Below are 17,496 nucleotides of genomic sequence, written 5' to 3'. Positions count from 1 at the left end.
GATTAGTGGACCGTTCGATCCGCTCCGGGCCAAAAGAACCATCAGTGTCACCAGTTCAAAGTTCTTTGACGTATTAACCCACACAAGTGTGCATCTACAACCCGAATCAACTTTCCCCGGAGCTTTCCATCTTAATAACAGCGTACGGCTGACAGACAGGTTTTTTGCGTGGTAGCAAATCATCTGCATGGACGACTTGAAGTGTTATTAAGGCCCTCCAAATGAGCCGTCGTGACATTTAAAAACACAGCTGGCCGTAAAGACCGCGTCCGGAGTAGTAACAGTAACAGGTTCGAGCTTGAGCGGCGCTTTGGCGAGCTTTGGGCCAGTCCGGCAGTACGGCACACCTAATTACGCCAAATTATCGAGAAATTATCGCGTCGGAAAAAATGTCGGATCCACCTCTCGTAACGGTAGATTCGCCGTACTCCACTCATTGTCGTTTTTATCGCCGCCATTATCGTATTAAACGGTGGACTATTTGGTCGACAAAAACGTGATATATTTTTTTCTGTTAAATTAATCATTTATATTAATAGGTTTGTTTACAGTTATTTATTAGTAAGGCGAAGCAAACTAGTCGGTTCAGTTTTGGTCAATTAATTTTTTTCCTCCAAAACAAACCTCTGCTCGAATTCAAATTTTTCAAGCGGCTTAAGGTCGGCCCGGCAAGGTGGGCACCGACATCTGTTATCAAACACGACTGACCTTTCGACGGCGACGCTTTCCACAAAAAACTTATTTGAATGGAGAGATGAAAAAGGTCAGATCGCCTCCACACCGAGATGTTCCTAATTCAATTGATTACCATGATAATTTGTCGATGGGTGAGGTGTTTTGTGTAATTAATTGGGCTGGAGACGCATGCGGGATCGTTGCGGTTTTGGAATTCTTCGGAAACGGTGGGACTGCGGAGAGTTTGTAGATAAAGGAATTTACCATAAAAATGTCGTTAAAAAGTCAAGGTAAATGTTGCGAGGAGAATTATGGTTTTGTGGGAAAAGCGATTCGGATTCAACTTGCGTTTATGTAGTGTCGCATTTACACAAGTGTTGATGTCAGACGGCGGGAAAAAAGATAATCTCTTTATAGAGCAAGCGATTCACGGAATCATTTCTCAAAGAAAATCGAAGCCAGAGACGAGAAGAGAATGAACTCGTTTGGTGATAACAATCGCCATTTAGCTTTTAATTTATTTTTAACACTATCAACTGATTAAAGTGGACGAAATATTTAGCTCAAAATGAGAACGGTATAGGCGGAGCGCCATTTACACTGTAGTCGCATTGGCTTGACCCACGTGGTGTACCTTTCTCAACTTAGATAGAGCTGTTTAGTACATTACCTGAATTTACTGATTTTTGTTATTACCAAATTGTTTCTATTTGTCTATCTGTCTCACTTATAGATTAATAAGGAGCTAATGTGAACCTTTGGAGAAGAATGTAAAAAAAATTAAAATCGAAATATTGTGTTTTTATAAAATTTTGCCAAGATCCATAAGGAAATGTACCTAAATGAATCCAAATTATATTTTTCTGACTTTTTTGGACAAACTCAAGAATAATTGAACTAAAAACAAGAACTCTCCTTTTCAACAAGATACATTCAAAAAACTTAAAATATTGACTCGAGAGATTGAAAAATGAATAAAAACACAATTTTATCAAAACGAATCAACTTCAAATCTTTGACGATACGAAAAATGAGAAAAATCCAAGGTAAAAAGGTTTCTTTTGACAATTACATCATGTTGTCGTATGAGATCGCGCACTCACCTGTTGAAAACAAAAGTGCTTCCTGTTTAAGAAAAGTAAAATGTAAATTCTTGCAGTTTGTAAACGTAATGATGTTGTCGTGTGGTGATGCGCATTCTGCTGTTAACATTGTCAGTGTTGTCAAGAACCTACAAGAGCAATCCGTTGTATAATCGTATACCGGAATCGACGCGAAAGAAATTCAGAAGTGTCCCGGAGCCGACCCGGATTTGAATTCTTTTACAATAATATATTTTTTTTAATTTGGACGTTTTGAACGTTAGTTTAAGAGCCAGGTGGGGAACCATACAAATCTAGAAGAACTGTAAAAAATCTTCTCGAGAAAGTTTTGTGCAGTCGCCTTGCAAGATCGTGCTTCATCTTGCTGCAAAAAAGTAGAATTGAAGAGAGAATCATAGCGACTGGAAGTAGTACAAGTAGTAGTAGTAACAAGACTTCTCGTGGCGATTCTGTACGCCTGTCGTGAAAAATCGCCGAGAAAGACCAGAGAACGTAATGATTCGCTCGGAGCTACCCGGAATCAAAACCCGATATGATTTATGAAGTATTGTCTCGACTCGGAGTATTTCTGTTATTTTTCGGAAATGCTGCGTCCGTTCCAACCACGTGAGTCATTTCACAACATTATTTCCTTTAATTGCTGCACACGCCGTGTTCCCATTGTTCGGTCTTGGATCGTGGAGCTGTCATGTTTTCCTTTGGCATTTGAACACATGTGTCATAATAAGCCCTCCCGTCCGGAGGATTTCGCGTTGCGACACTCCCCCGGCAAGTGTAACAGCTCTGTAAAGAGCATATCGCACGCTTCCACCCAGCCCCGTAAAAACGCATTCTGCAGTGTGGGTGCAGCAATGGCGCAACGCTGTTTCGGAATGCACCACTTTTAATTTCGAATCCGTCACGTTTCTAGGAACACGGAGCGACATTAGTTTTTCGTGTCGGTGCACATTCGAGCGATTAAGGTCGGTCTGCGGTGGAGTGCCCTTAACACTGCAATCACCGCCGATCGGCGGTACTGCTTGGTCGCATTAACTCAAGCGAAGCTTGAAGTTCCGCGTAGCAAGGTCGGGGGTCAGCTCCGGTGGACTCCGGGCGGGAAAAATCCGGTGCGTAATGGTGGGATAGTGTCAATGTTTAATTGTGGGTGTTTGATTCATGGCTCCGGTGGGTGCGGCTGCTCTCGTTTCGCGCCGCCACGAAAAGCTCGCTTTTCGCAGGAATTCAAAGTTCACGGTTGGGAGATGGGAAGGTGAGGGCCGCGATGACCTTACCTAATCTGCAATTTATTTCGAATTAGCGGAAACGCATCATTTGCGAAAGGAGGCAGGCGCAATCTATCACGCGTACGTGGCGGGAAATCGGGCGGATTTTTTCCAGTTATCAATCATTTACAAGAACAAACACAAAACGAAACTGGGACCATAAATAATGATGAATGGACTTGCGGGAGATGGGGCTGAGTCTTGGCCTTAGATTCAAAACGGACACGGATAACTTACTGTAAATCTTACTTATTGTGTCAAGATTATCCGAGTGGAGGATCGTATTTCAAACAGAACTGGTCGGATTAGGACATAAATTAAAGCTGGTTCGCCAAAATCGAATTTAAATGCTGAAACGCTCAGTCGAAAGTAATATTGTTCGGCATAATTAAATAATCAATATCGGACATTTGAATTTTTAATTTTCAAACAGGTTCGGAATTATGCGGAACCCGACCTGCGCGACTGCTTTGTCAAAAACTCCTTTATTTTTCACGCAAATCATTATGACAGCTTCAACCAAGAAGCTCGAAAGGGGAAAAAACTAGATGAAGAAAATATCGTTACAGATTCTATTCTAAAGTTAATAGAGCAAATGTTGACAATTTTTTGTAGAACAGACACGCAATGAGCAGCAAAACAATCATACCGAGCGTTCATCTGAGCTTTTTTAACCTTTTCCTTAGATATCCTACATTTTAATATATTTTAGAATAATGACTACATTTTTATTTATTATCTTGTTGGTTTTAAAGAAGTAGAAATATTCTAAATTATTTTTGTTCTCAATACCACTTTTCCAAAAGATACAGGTGTCCCAAAAAAAAGACGAGTCCATAGCTCCCTTATTTATCGAAGGATTTTAATTATCTATACACCAAATTAAATTATTGTGAATTTAGTAGGCCGTTGGCGTACTAGATTCACGTATAGCTCCAAGGGCTTCAAGGCTAAACTGTCAAAATATTTTTTTTCAAATAGGAATATGTACATATTTTTTTGTAATAATTCTGATAAAGCGAAAACAACAATGTATCACAAGTATAACTTCACATAAAAAAATAACACTAACTTTTGAAACAAATGACGAACACCAAGCGAGAAGTTATCAAAATGCATTGCATTACAATGTAATAACCAAATTAAGTTAGCTGGAAAAACAAATGACAAATAATAACATATGGGATTGCGCAGATATGCGGCCAATGATTAGCGCAAAATAGACGATAGTAGGGTTTTTTACAATTTTTTTTTTTGTAGTTTTGGTATGTAAGTGTATACTTGTGACACATTGTTGTTTTCAGAATAAAAATCTCTATTAGAAGTACTACAACAAATTATGTGTTCCCATTTAAAAAAAATTTTTTTGACAGTTTAGCCTTGAAGCCCTTAGGGCTATACGGGAATTTATTAGGCCCTTTTGTAGCCTATTCATAACCATTTAATTTGGTGTATAAATAATTGAAATCCTCCAATAAATAAGAGACTTATGGACTCGTCTTTTTTTTGGGAACACCTGTATTTCAAAAAGTTATTACATATAAGTCATATAACCCATCATTGAGTGCAAGAACAATTTTTATTTTTGTATTGCATCCTTAATGTATTCGACTTTCTATTTTTTTTTTTTTTTTGAAGCTTAGACAGCTTTGAAGCCATAACAAAATTTTTAAATCAGGAACCTTTGATTACAAAAGAAAAGGATCATCATATTCGGCGATAAAAGAAATCATCATTTTGGTGCATTCTTCGAATATGTCTCCTCATTCATGTCTTGTGAAATGAAGAGTTCTCACACGTCACCATTTCCATAAATGGTTTACCATGACATATATTGTTTTTAAAAAATTCTTGTAAAGGCAGAGTTCTTTCAGTTGGTATAAAACATCTGTTAAGAGAATAAAAGAACTATTTTTGCCTTTTTCTTGGCTCTTGATTTCTCCTCTTCCTACTGATGAGAAGCTAATTTTCTTATGTAATTTTAAATGTTTCCTGCAGCTCACATTAAGTTTTTCATTTCATGCACCAATCCCAGAAGCTCATCCTCAGGTATTACTAAAAAATCGGACAGGTTGCTAAGCAGCAAAAATAATTATTGATATCGCAACAATCAGCGAAAAATTTACTTGGAAATTTACTTCGAAACCCCGACAACGCAAAATTGCGATCATCCTATCTTGATGGTGCTCAACTCTGATTGGTCAAGTTTATCGCTTGAGATAGGACTTTTTTTTTTAATCAGATTGTTACATTTACACACATACTCCCTTTTTTCTCTGGGTAGGCAGTTCTGGGACACCTGGTATATACAAGAATCTTAAAACAGTAATTTATGCAACACGTGCTTAAAGTAGTACTTTTTTCTATGAGCGGGAAGTTTGACCGCACGAGCTATAGGTGAGCGGGGCAATCCCATGAGTAAAAAAAAAACAGTTTATGCAAGAATTTTATAGAATATTCATTCTACGACTATCTGCAACTCGATCTTCAGAAATTTTTGCAAAAAAAATTCGAATTTGTCATAATATAAGTATAGCATATCAAATATACAAAATTTGAAATAAAATATTAAGAAACAATAATGGGAGAGAAAAAAGATAAAAAACTGCAAAAATAGTACTTTAAATGTTATACAATCTCTATTTCATAATATTTAGAAAAATAAGAAAATTTCAGAACCTTATTGTAACACTTGTAACGGGTGTTTTACCGACGAGTGGTTCATTCACAATCGACTCTTCGACGCCAAATTTAAAAAAACACCCTTTACAGCATCGACAAACTCTTCTGGCACGTGTTTCTTCATCTTGAAGAAACGTGAGCAAAAGAAGTATTTGCATTGTGTCTAAAGCAACATCTGTCAGCAAATTGACAGCTCCTTATCATGGCAGCACTTGTACACACATGGATTATTCCATTATATTGTGTTATAATAGTCCAGATGTGGTTTAATAATTTCTAACTAAGTTTCATTCTTATGTACTACTGCTCCTGCTGTGCAGCAGGAAGTCTTGCAATAAAAATAATATGTTTTGTTACCATCAAAATCTAATTTATTTTTTCTAATTTCCACTGGAAGAAAGCACTCCAATTTTGACTTTGGTTAGTCTAGGATCTAGGTTGTTGACTTTCAGCCAACATCAAGTAAAAGTGCGTTTTCTTCGAAATTTCTTCACAAATAAAACGCTATCGCTATCGCTGAAGAGTAGGTAATATCGCCGAATTCTTAACGCAAAAAATTACTATGTCTGCGTCCAAATTTCAATGAGTCATTACCGTTTCATTTTCGTTGGAAATATTTACTTGAGAAATGTCAAGCCTGATTTAACAAACATGTTGTGCGCGGTTGAAAACACATCAGCTTAATGAAAATTCTCGTTTTAACGACATTTTTACCCAGACCGCAATGTTGATGTAAAAGCTTCCTGAATGAATTAATTTATATGTCAGGTTCCACAAACATAACATCATGCAATAACCTTTCCGTCACTTGGCTTTGTCAAAACACGGCTCGTTTCTTGTGCAACACACGACGAATTTTTGTCGGCGAAGCCGCGTCCCCAAGAGTTGAAGCCGCGCTTCCACCGGCGATTCGGGTGTACAGTTAGTCATCTTGGTCCGCGGCCGGCATAACAAAAACATAAACAGTCATAAAGCGCTCGAATCGGTGTTAGATAAAATATACAACACAACCGTTGCGGCTAACGGCGTCGTCCGCAATAACAAATTTTATTTCGTATAAATAAATTTATTGGCATTGTGACGGAACACCTAGTTTTTTGTTTGTTTATGGGAGCGATCGGCAGATGTCCGACGTGTGTACCGATTCGACCAATCACGTCGTCTAATTATCGAAAAGCGAGACGCCATTTTTACTCGGTAGTGACTGCTTTCCTTGCACGGCTAACTGTGATCTAACAAAAAGTTGGATGTAATGAGTGTGGTATGGAGATGCATGTTAGATTAGGTTAATTAATGGCATCTATGCCACACACACGCTGCACTGATTTCGCCCGGAAAAAACGCGCGCACGGATAATCGTCCGGAAAAATTCCTTGCGCTTTTACGGAGGCGAGGCGAGAATCCGCGCGATCCGGGAAATCTCGGGACTGCGATTTTTCCCCGAAGAAAGCGCCGATCGAGGGCAATTATTCAAATTTTAACCATTCCACGTCTCCACTCCACAATGCAAGCCAGTAATTACAAGCAATAATTTACACCGTGATAATAAGCTCTTTCCTAGTACTGCCACTAATGATTATCTTATCTATTACGAATATGGCTGACAAGTGAAACTGCACATGTTATTAATAGGCGCAATTATGACAGCTTGCGAAATACACGCCGCCGTTGACAGACTTCTTTTGGCGAGACTTAATGATACGCTAGAGGAGCAAATATTTCGGGGTCGACTTCGGAGGTCGGATAATTAAGACATTAAAATGTGTGACCCGATTTTGAAGCGTTTCAAACGGACTATGCTAATTCTAGGCAGAAATTACCGGCCAAAAAGTGAGCATGAGGTGAAAAACAGCAGCAGAGTCTCTGATTAGACCGCATAATTGTGCCACCAAAGGATAAATTATAGTCGTACTGAAAATTTATGGCATGCTAATCAAATAGAAGAGGTAGTTCTTTCGAGGCCTTGACAAACTCACACTGATTAGCATCTGTTTCTCGAAAATTAATAATACATCAACTGGTCGAATTTTTTTTCACAACTTGTTACAAATTGGTTCATAGAAAAATGACAGTGCTCGCCTTTACTGTGTTCAGATTTAAATCCAATAGAAACAAGTGGGAACATATTACTGGTTTCATTTAATACCAGAAGTACAACAGTTATGAATTTTTAGGTGCCCTTAATGAAAACGGTATTTTTACATACTCACAAGAGGATGAAAAGTAACTCTTTTTCGGACGCTGACCGTGGCGCCATCTGTTGGTCTCTTTAGTAAGTTAGCAACGAAACCCACAAAACCGATAATTGTCCTGTCACCATAAATTATATAAATAAGTAATTGTATTGCAAATAGTAAATTTCTAGTTTTGTTGGAAAGCTGATAACAAATACAATAAAAATTTGTTAATATGTATCTATTAATAAATTTATCTATCTGAAAAAGGTAGATGCAAAATAAATTTGTATTTTTTCCAATGACGTCTTTTGCTTTGTAGTTAATGCGATCGCCTAAAAAGTTTAATGTGCCTGTTTTCAAGCCTCGGCTGCGCCTCGGCGAGAAAACTCAGACTCGGACGAAAAAGATGCACTTTTTGGCCTTGACACACAAATAACTATTTTATGCGAAGATTTGTGCGCAGATATAAACAAAAGTGTCAATCGTTATCTTAGTTCTCGTTCATGAAAAATCTCAAGTCAAATATTAATTAGCTCATTTAATTTTCTTAATTTTTCCGATTATTTACTTTACCGCACGACATTCCGTAAAGTAACAATTACCTGTGATTTAGATTAATTAAGTCCTTTTGAAAAAAATAGGTAATAATATTTTTACATTTTGTTATTTATTTTGTAAATTTTGTGATATTCCTGCGTTACGCTATTAATTCAAAAAAAAAAATGTTTAGCATGCCATAATCACAATAAACACGTCCTACCGTGATCAGATGAAAAAACGCGCCGACAAAAAGTCAATTTTAAATCTTATTCAGCTTATCTGCGATCAATTAGGCCAATGAATCAAAAAAATCTTGTCGCACCAGTAAATCTTGAGCAGCTGTCCAAGAATGGTTGCAGATACCACGATGACATTTACGGTTCCATAAAAAGATCCATACGACAGGAAGCTTGTGTAGTTTCTAGCCAGCGACTCTAATTATTTCGGTTTTGATAAATTCATTAATTCGATTTTTATTGCTCCTAAACCTACCAGACGCGAGTGAAATTTGTTGGTCCGACTAATTAAAAAAAAATAAAACTCGCCAAGTTGTTTTCGTTGCACCGCGGTGCAAATTCCCCCGATAGCATCACCAATTTTTCTCCACTCTCCGATGGTATCACCACCTCATAACCTCAAACCATAAGTGAAACCGGACTGATTTACCACAATTCGATTTTGTCTTAACGAATTAGGCGCTTCGACTGCACGCAATAAAGATCACTCATCGATTGCACTTTCTAGATTGCAATCGGCCATTCCTTCAACTTTATTACTGGTAATAATGGTTTATGGTCGAATTTAAGCGACGTCCAGCGTTTTTATTGGCGGAAATTACACGTACGAAATGCCGGTTTTCAATTACCAGGACTTACCCCGGGCGCACCGATTTTGTTCTTGCTCGCGATGAGAAAATTCAGTTTCACTTGCGCTAACAATCAAACAATTACCCAACAAGCTGTGAAAATCACACACGAACACATCGATTTGCATTTCGAACGCGGTCCCACACCAATCAACTGCCGGAGCTGCAGGAATTCGCGACCTTGAAGGGAATAGTGTTGCTGCTCCAGCAGGAATTGCACACCCTGAGAAGTCGCAAGAATTCGCGGCTGTAAACTGGGGGTGCTTGAATCGTTTGTGGTGGCCCGGCAGGAATTCGTGAGCGGAAATTGCGCGTTGCAAGAGTCTGCAGGAATTGTCTGGTTGGGCAAGAATTCACGACCGGAAATTGCATCTTGTGAGGAGCCGCAGGAATTCGCGGCCATAAACTGGGGGTGCTTTTATAGTTTCTGGTGGTCCGGCAGGAATTCGGAACCGGAAATTGCGCGTTGTCAGAGTCTGCAGGAATTCGCGTTCACAGGAATAGTTTCGCATCCGGCAAGAATTCACGACCGGAAATAGCATCTTGCGAGGAGCCGCAGGAATTCGCGGCCATTAACTGGGGGTGCTTTTACAGTTTCTGGTGGTCCGGCAGGAATTCGTGGCCGGAAATTGCGCATTACAGGAGTTTGCAAGAATTCACGTTCGGAAGCCGGATGCAGGAATAGTTTCGGGTCCGGCAAGAATTCACGACCGGAAATAGCATCTTGTGAGGAGCCGCAGGAATTCGCCGCCATAAACTGGGGGCGCTTTTATAGTTTCTGCGCGTTGCGAGAGTCTGCAGGAATTCGCGTCTGGCAAGAATACGCGACCGGAAATAGCATCTTGTAGCCTCTGGAATTCGCGGGCGGAAACCGGGGGTGCAGGTAGAGAACCGTTCCCGCTGGCCGACCGGAGTCATGACCGCCAAACTCCCGGACCGGTGGGCTTTCAATTAAAATAATTTTCTAGCTCTGTGCCTCGGCTAATTGCTCGCCGGTCCGAATTAAGAATTCAGAAAATTGCTGTTCCGGAGGTTGTTTGCTCCCAATCGAACGGAACAATCATCCAGTCGGTATTGACTGAGCCAACTGGTGCTTAAACTGTTAAATCAGATTCCAGGTGAAAAAACCTTCGTGTCTAATTATGTTTAATCTTTTTCAGGTAATCGTCTCTTCACAATTCAGCAGTTTTTCTAGTGGTAAGTCGATTAATCCGCATGCAGTAATTGCGTTATTTATGACGACGGAGGAGCGTCGGCATCGCTCAAGATCTTAAGCGATGGTAATGATAGCGAGGAAGCGCTAATTACAGCCGATAAATCATCGCATTCTGCATTATCGATTGCTCGTCTGTACTAATTTGGGCTTTTTGTGCGGCTTAATAGAGACGTGGAGAATCTCGAGAGTGTCTCCGGAGCCTCCGGGAACCGGACCAGGTGACACAGAAACGCTCCGGAAGACAATGGGGCGCGATGACGCCCAGATTAATTATCCGGCGTCGAAGGAAATGAAAATAAATTTTAAAACAATTAAAACAATATAATTATTGTGCGAATCATTCATGAGAATTTGGTTATTTCCTGTATAACAGGCCGAACAATGTACCTCGTTTCGTTCTTTAATGGTACTTAATGAATATTTATCGTGATAATTGTAGCGTTACACTTTAAACCGGACGAGTTTCTCCTCAAAAATGCACGAAATGTGCACAGACCTGCTCGAATATTTATTTGTCTCATCGGCAGAAATCTGCAACGGGAGAAAATAAAACTTTTTCACAATTCTATAGCTTCACGAAGATGTTTAACAGAAGAAGTGGTGCTTGTCGCTCGATCTCGACTGTTACATCCGGCTTAAATCGAGTTTTCTATCAGAAGAAATTTATAATTATCAGTTTTATCCACGACACTTTTTGCTCCGAAAGAGCGAAAAAATATTAGTCGCAAGAAAACTTGTCTTTCCACTCTTCCATTTTGATGAGGAGGATGATTTTCGTTTAATTGGCGGAGCTCAACGGCTCAGCATGGCGACACCGCAAATCCCCAAAATAAATCAACTTAATGTGCTCAGCCATTTCGTCGAGATTCTTCAGAATTCGGCCGGTCGGAATCTCGGAGCGGCGATCCTGCACAGCAGGCAATCGTTAATTTAAGAATTTCATTAGCAGCAAATTTAGCCGTCATGAAACACGAAAGTTTACATTTTACGTTAGGCATGTCGGAGCTATCGTCGGCCTCTTGACAAAAGGTCGACCGAAATAAACAAATTTGACGCGCATGACATTATCGTTAGGCTCTGCTGAGGCAATCTTTCCTGCCGGATTATGGGAAAATTGAGGTTCCGCCAATTAGCGATGGAAAAACCAGACGAAAAAAAGCGTGAACGGTGGTCTCGTTGTCATGGGTCGTCTAATTTTCTTGCAACACAAGTCACCAAGCTCTAGCAGTACCGCGGTACTCTTTTCAATTGTCGCTGATTTCGATTGGTTAAATTGTGTAATTTAACACGAGTACTTTCTTGGAGCCAAATCTGAATCAGGGATTTTTGAGCTCTAGCAGTACCTGCGGTACTCTTTTCAATTGTCATCAAGTTTGTCGCTGATTTCGGTTGGTTAATTTGTGTAATTTAATATTTTCTTGGAGTCAAATATGAACCGGGGATTTTTGAGCCAGTACCTGCGGTACCTTTTTCAATTGTTATCAAGTTTGTCGCTGATTGCGGTTGGTTAACTTGTGTAATTTAATACTTTCTTGGAGTCGAATCTGAACCGGGCATTTTTGTCTCCGAAATGTCGCTTTCTCAGGTTTCGGTACTTTCCACTTCTTGAATGATCTTTTTAAAAACTTACAAAAGAGATTCTAGAATCCACAAAAATGAACCAAAAAAACTAGGCTAATTTTCACACTTTGAAGAAATCCACCTGAAATAAATTACCTCTGGAACCTTCCTTAAATAGTAGCTATTCCATTGAAGTAGAAGTACCTGGTACCATCTTCAACTAATATAAATTTTATCTCGGTTTTGAAGGAGTTTAGTTTTTAATATTCAAGTCAAAATCTTTAATATGTTTGGCCTTCAAGGTACTACTTCTCAAATTTTTACATACAGATTTCTTCTGGAAGCTTGAAAGAACTTGCTTGATTCAAAAACATCCTGAGTTTCCAGATTATTCCAAAAAGTTCTGTTTCCTAAATTCATTTTTCTACAATCTCTGTGTTCACTAAAACTTCTCCTAGATAATAATTCTCTTGCTCTTCTCGTCCAAAAATTTCTTTCAAAGGATATTTTGGGTTCCAAATTTTGTCCCAAAGTACTCTCTCCATAACCTCTTTCTTTATTCTTTCAATACGCTTTAAAATTCTTGAAACGTATTTGTATTCTGTCAAATCAACAATTGGTACTTTCATTAGTTCCAGTAGTAAGTCCCGTATGACAGATTTTGCATATTTATAAGTACTGTTCAAATTATTCACATTCCTATTATTCGTATTCATTCAAGAAGATGGTTTCCAAAATTGCTTTGTTCATTTCTGTTTGTTAGACTTCTTAAAACGTGTCCAAGGTGGTACCACAATATTAACAGCAGTTCCTTTTGAACTTTTTTAATTCTTATTTCTTAAAGGTACTGCTTTTCTGGATTTTTAGAGGTCTTTTCATAACCCGTTGTTCTCTTTTTCCCGTAATCAGAAAATGTCCTTTATTACGAAATTATTTCCTTCCGAATTTTAATTTGTCAGTGATGGTACTACCGCGTCACCTGAACTTCTTTCTTCAATTATACATTTTATTCTTGTGTTTGTTCCGTTCGTCAGGTCTAGGTAGTACTTTTACAGTGTTTTTCATTAGGTTTCAAAATATCTGTGCCCAAAAATGGCACTCTCAAGCTCGATTAGTTCCAGATCTTTCTCTTTTTGATCTCAAAACATTTCTGATTTTTCTTTGGTAAATTTTCTGTACTCGGCAAACTTTTTCAACCGCATTTTTGTTTCGTGCGATGCGATATCACCTCCCACGAAAAAAAAATCGGGAAATCTGTTTTAAATTCAGCTTAGACAGCGTCCGACTTCTTCAGCGCATGGAAGTCATCCACCGGCACTGGTAAAATAACCAAGAGAACCAAATGAACAGTTATCGAGGACAGTTCGCTGCAATAGCCGGATTCACGCGTGCGTTGATTACATACATACATTCTCGTCAATTTCTTTTTCTCGATAGGTGCCGTCAATGCGAATGATCGAGACAGACCACAAAAACAATCGCGCGTTGTCCATGCCGTCGCTCGCCATCACCATCAACAATATTGATTGGCTCGCCGACACGCGCACCATCCCCGAAAAAAAAATCGCCGCGAGAAGTCGCCGACACCCGGATCTGTGCAGGAAAGTCGCCGCGAGAACTCGCCCCGACAATAAAAGAAGGTCAAAGGGAATACACGACGTTACATAAAGCCAACCGGAGGAAGGAGTAGCGTTGTTCCCAGCGCATTCCAGCCGTACGTGCTCAGCTCGGCATTGCTTCATAGGTCAGACCGGCGCGATGTATCTCTTTGCACACCCAGGGGTCCGCAAACGTTGCGACGAAGGTCGCCCACTCGCGGAAATGTCATGCAACGCGCTCCTATTCAAGTGTCGCAAATGTACGGCGGCGGATTTACTGGACCTTTTGCACGCGACCGAGTCCCGTTCGGGGCGCGATAACTCGCCGAGAGAAAAAAGTCGCAGACGAGTTACGCAACGGAGCGGTTCGGAGGTGCGAACTTGCGCAATTGGTCTATGCAAATTCGGCGAAACCGGAGGAAATTATATAAAAATGATTAATACCGGAGGAATTTCGTTTCTTACATAAATCCAGAGAAAATTCGCCCACAGTATCGGCTCCAATTACGAAACGAATTAGCCGCCACTACAATTTAAATAATTAAACGGTCTAGTCATTGCACTTAATTGCGTTGGGACCATTGTTCCCTAATTAGTGTGTTTGAAGTTTTAATTGCATAGTTGGGCTCTTGATGGTAGCAAAAAAGAGACCAAGACAGACTAATAGACGTTTCACTATACATCACAAAAAAAATATATATAATCTCCAGGCTTTATGCATGATTGGGCGTCGGACCGGCTGTTTAATTACTTTTTATCAGGTAGCTTCAATACTTTCAATACAATTTAATTTTGCGTAAACAGAAAAAACCGAACTAGTTCAAGGTGAAATGGTCGATGTTCAAATTTAATCGAATTTGACAAGGCTGGAACGCGAATCGATTACCACCGTGGTGTTCCTACGACACGTCAATTGGACTGAGGTCAGGAGGCGCGCCGGCGATTTCCTCAAATCACACACAAATTCCAACATTTTGAAAAGGCAGTAGTCGCGATGCATCCTGACACGTGGGAGTGTCACCGAATCGGCCAGATTTACGACCGATCGAGGCGTTTTGTAAATAAAAACCGCACATCACATTCAAAACAATTTTTTGCCAAAACACAATTCTATTTATAACTTTCCTTACTTTCTAATATAACAGATTAAGCCAAATTAATATGGAATGACGAAATCGCACACAAAAACACCATTTTAAATTGCAAATTTTACGCTCCACAGAGTGTTTGCATAAAAAATACGCGGTGGCCGCTTTGTGCCAAAAACAACTTTTCCCGTGATAAATGGTTTTCGGATTGGTCATAAATCGAGGCGTGGGCACCCTGTATCATAACAGGAACCCGACGGTTTTTACATAATCGTGGTGCAGGTTCGCATGTAAATCACCCTCGTTGCGTCACCCGGATGGAGCCCACGTGCAAAGGGTACCGATGATTGATACACAGCATGGCCCGCTTTTATTTTGGCCACCCGGGTCCGTGTTTGTCTTGGTTTCGGCGGTCGGATCGCTTCCTGCTTCTCTATTTTTAACACGAACCGGTTCCACCATCTTCGTTACTAATGCGAAAGGTTAATATCATTTGGTTTAGAGTCAGTTGCAATTATTTTCGCGGTGGCCATCACATTCCGAAGCGAATTGACCAGTTACCCCCCGAAAATATCGTGTTTTCTTGTTTTGTACCGACAAAAACAAACATTCAATATGGAAGAGAAACTGACGTCAAGAAATAAATTTCATGGACGCGGCTTCGCCGGCGAGGTGCTCGATGCGCGACGGTTGCACTCAAGAATTATCCTGTTACATTCTGTTCGCTGTGTAAATGGAAATCAGCGATACTAACCATAATTAAAATTCTGAGATATTTTGAAGATTTTTTTTCTTTGAAATTTCACCAATAAATCTCGTACAATCGTGATATTTGTTATGCAGAAAACCGATTTCTTTCATTAAATCATGCAAACTAGTTCATATAAATAAATTTTGATTTTATTAAACTTCTCCAAATATAATCCAATGTAGTTAGCTCTTTTTCTACCTACATCTATCTTTGTCTGTCTTGATTTGATTTTTATTCTCCATTCATTTGCTTAGTTGACCTAATTTTGCAAAAATATCAAATTTGACTTAATTTAAGGAACAAGCAGCCCTTTAATTTCACTGTACATATTTGTACCTATTTATTAGGATTTATGACCTATTGTTCTTCTTTAAAATGACCAAAGTGCACTTGTCACAACTACGACTTTTAGTGTTGATTTGTGATTCCCACATGCATCAAACGTGCGTGTTCAGCCAATCAGAGCGCTTGCTTTCATCCAGTCAAAAATGTTTATCGCCATAAAAACGTCATCTGTCAAAAGTGATTAAAATTGCATGCCACTTCTCAAATTCTTTTTAATACTTGTGTTTTGAATAACTGTTTTATAAATAAATAATTACCTAACGTTAAAGTTTGTATTCTGGAATTAATCTTGCCATAAATAACACGACCTAATTTTTTATATCTGATAAATTTCCCAATTTTCACTTAAACATTTTTGCTTTAGACAATTTTACTCGTTGATATTCGAGCATTTTTATTCAAACCCTCGAGCTAAAGCTCTCGGGCCTAACCAGAATGAAAATGCCCAAATTCAACTCGTAAAATTGTCAAAGCACAAAATTGAAAAATTTATCCGATAAAAAAAATTACGTTTTGTTATTTTCCCTTCGAATAATAATACGGAAAGTAAACTTAAATTGTGATATTCCAATTTGCATTGTTTATAAAGTGACAAAAATAACCCATCTTTAAATTCTACAGAATATTGTTTATGAGTTGTTTACTAAAAACTTGTCCTACTAATTTATTTATAGTTTCCAAACATTTGATCTTTTCTGACTAAATTTGAATAATTTTAGTTGGTAGTTTTTTCTTGGCTAAAATGCAACAATTAATGATCTAGTTTTAAAATGCACAAAGTAACGAGCGTTGTCTGTTTTACAGACCCAAGTCGCCTTTTTAGCTGATACGATTTGACATTTCCTTCAGACACATAACCTCACTTTGACACTCATTTTATTCTAAATTAAATCATTCATTCAAAATAAAAACAGTGCGAAAACCAGACAGACAAACACTAAATAATTATCTCTAAAAAAAATACATATATCCTTTACAAAAGAAATAATTCATCTCATTGCTCATTCGTTGAATAAATGACGTTTTATATCTATGGTTTTACAAGACACGAAGGGACACCTACGTTAACGAAAGCAAATATAATAGACATAAAATCTTCACAAATTGTATCGAGTGTTCAAAGTTGGCATTGAAGAGTCGATTGTGAACACACCACTGTCTGCACAGTAAATACACAAACAGCGCAAAAAGTGAGATTATATTTAAGCAGCTGATCCGTGATCCGTAACCCTTGGTGCGTTCACAATCGGCCCTTCAGCGCCAACTTTGAGGAGAAATTTAATTTTTTATGAACACCCGATACATCTAGTTCAGTTCGATAAATAAATGAAAAATTAATATGTATAATCTTAATTTTCCAAAATTTGATATTTTTTATTTGACACCTAAATAAACCCGTTCTACATTTTGTCCAGTTTACTCTTTTTACAAATACAATAAAAATCATCCGTTTTTCAAAAATACTGCTAATATTTTAATGCTATACAGTGTTCATTTAAATTTATCCTCAAAGTTGGCGTTGAAGAGTTGATTGTGAACGCACCACTCGTCAGTCTACTCTACAGAATAAAAACACAAACAACGCAAAAAGTGAGGTTAGATTTGACCACCAGATCCGTAATCTGCAATCGGTG

General features: G+C 38.8%; 1 protein-coding gene across 3 annotated transcripts in view; it reads left to right on the top strand.

Moving 5' to 3' along the window:
- The window catches only part of LOC138131325 (ichor-like), a 101,112-nt gene that overhangs the window by 10,363 nt on the left and 73,253 nt on the right, over nt 1-17,496 (top strand). For 2 of the 3 annotated variants that reach the window (XM_069048289.1, XM_069048288.1), the window contains one exon: nt 10,465-10,501. The exons of the other annotated variant lie outside the window; for it this stretch is intronic. The gene's annotated coding sequence lies outside the window, so the exon portion shown is untranslated. The remainder of the gene's footprint in view (nt 1-10,464; nt 10,502-17,496) is intronic. 3 annotated transcript variants of the gene reach the window in all.

Source organism: Tenebrio molitor, chromosome 5 (assembly GCF_963966145.1).
Source record: "Tenebrio molitor chromosome 5, icTenMoli1.1, whole genome shotgun sequence".
Classification (NCBI taxonomy): Eukaryota; Metazoa; Arthropoda; class Insecta; order Coleoptera; family Tenebrionidae; genus Tenebrio; species Tenebrio molitor.
This window is presented reverse-complemented; position numbering and strand designations above follow the sequence as displayed.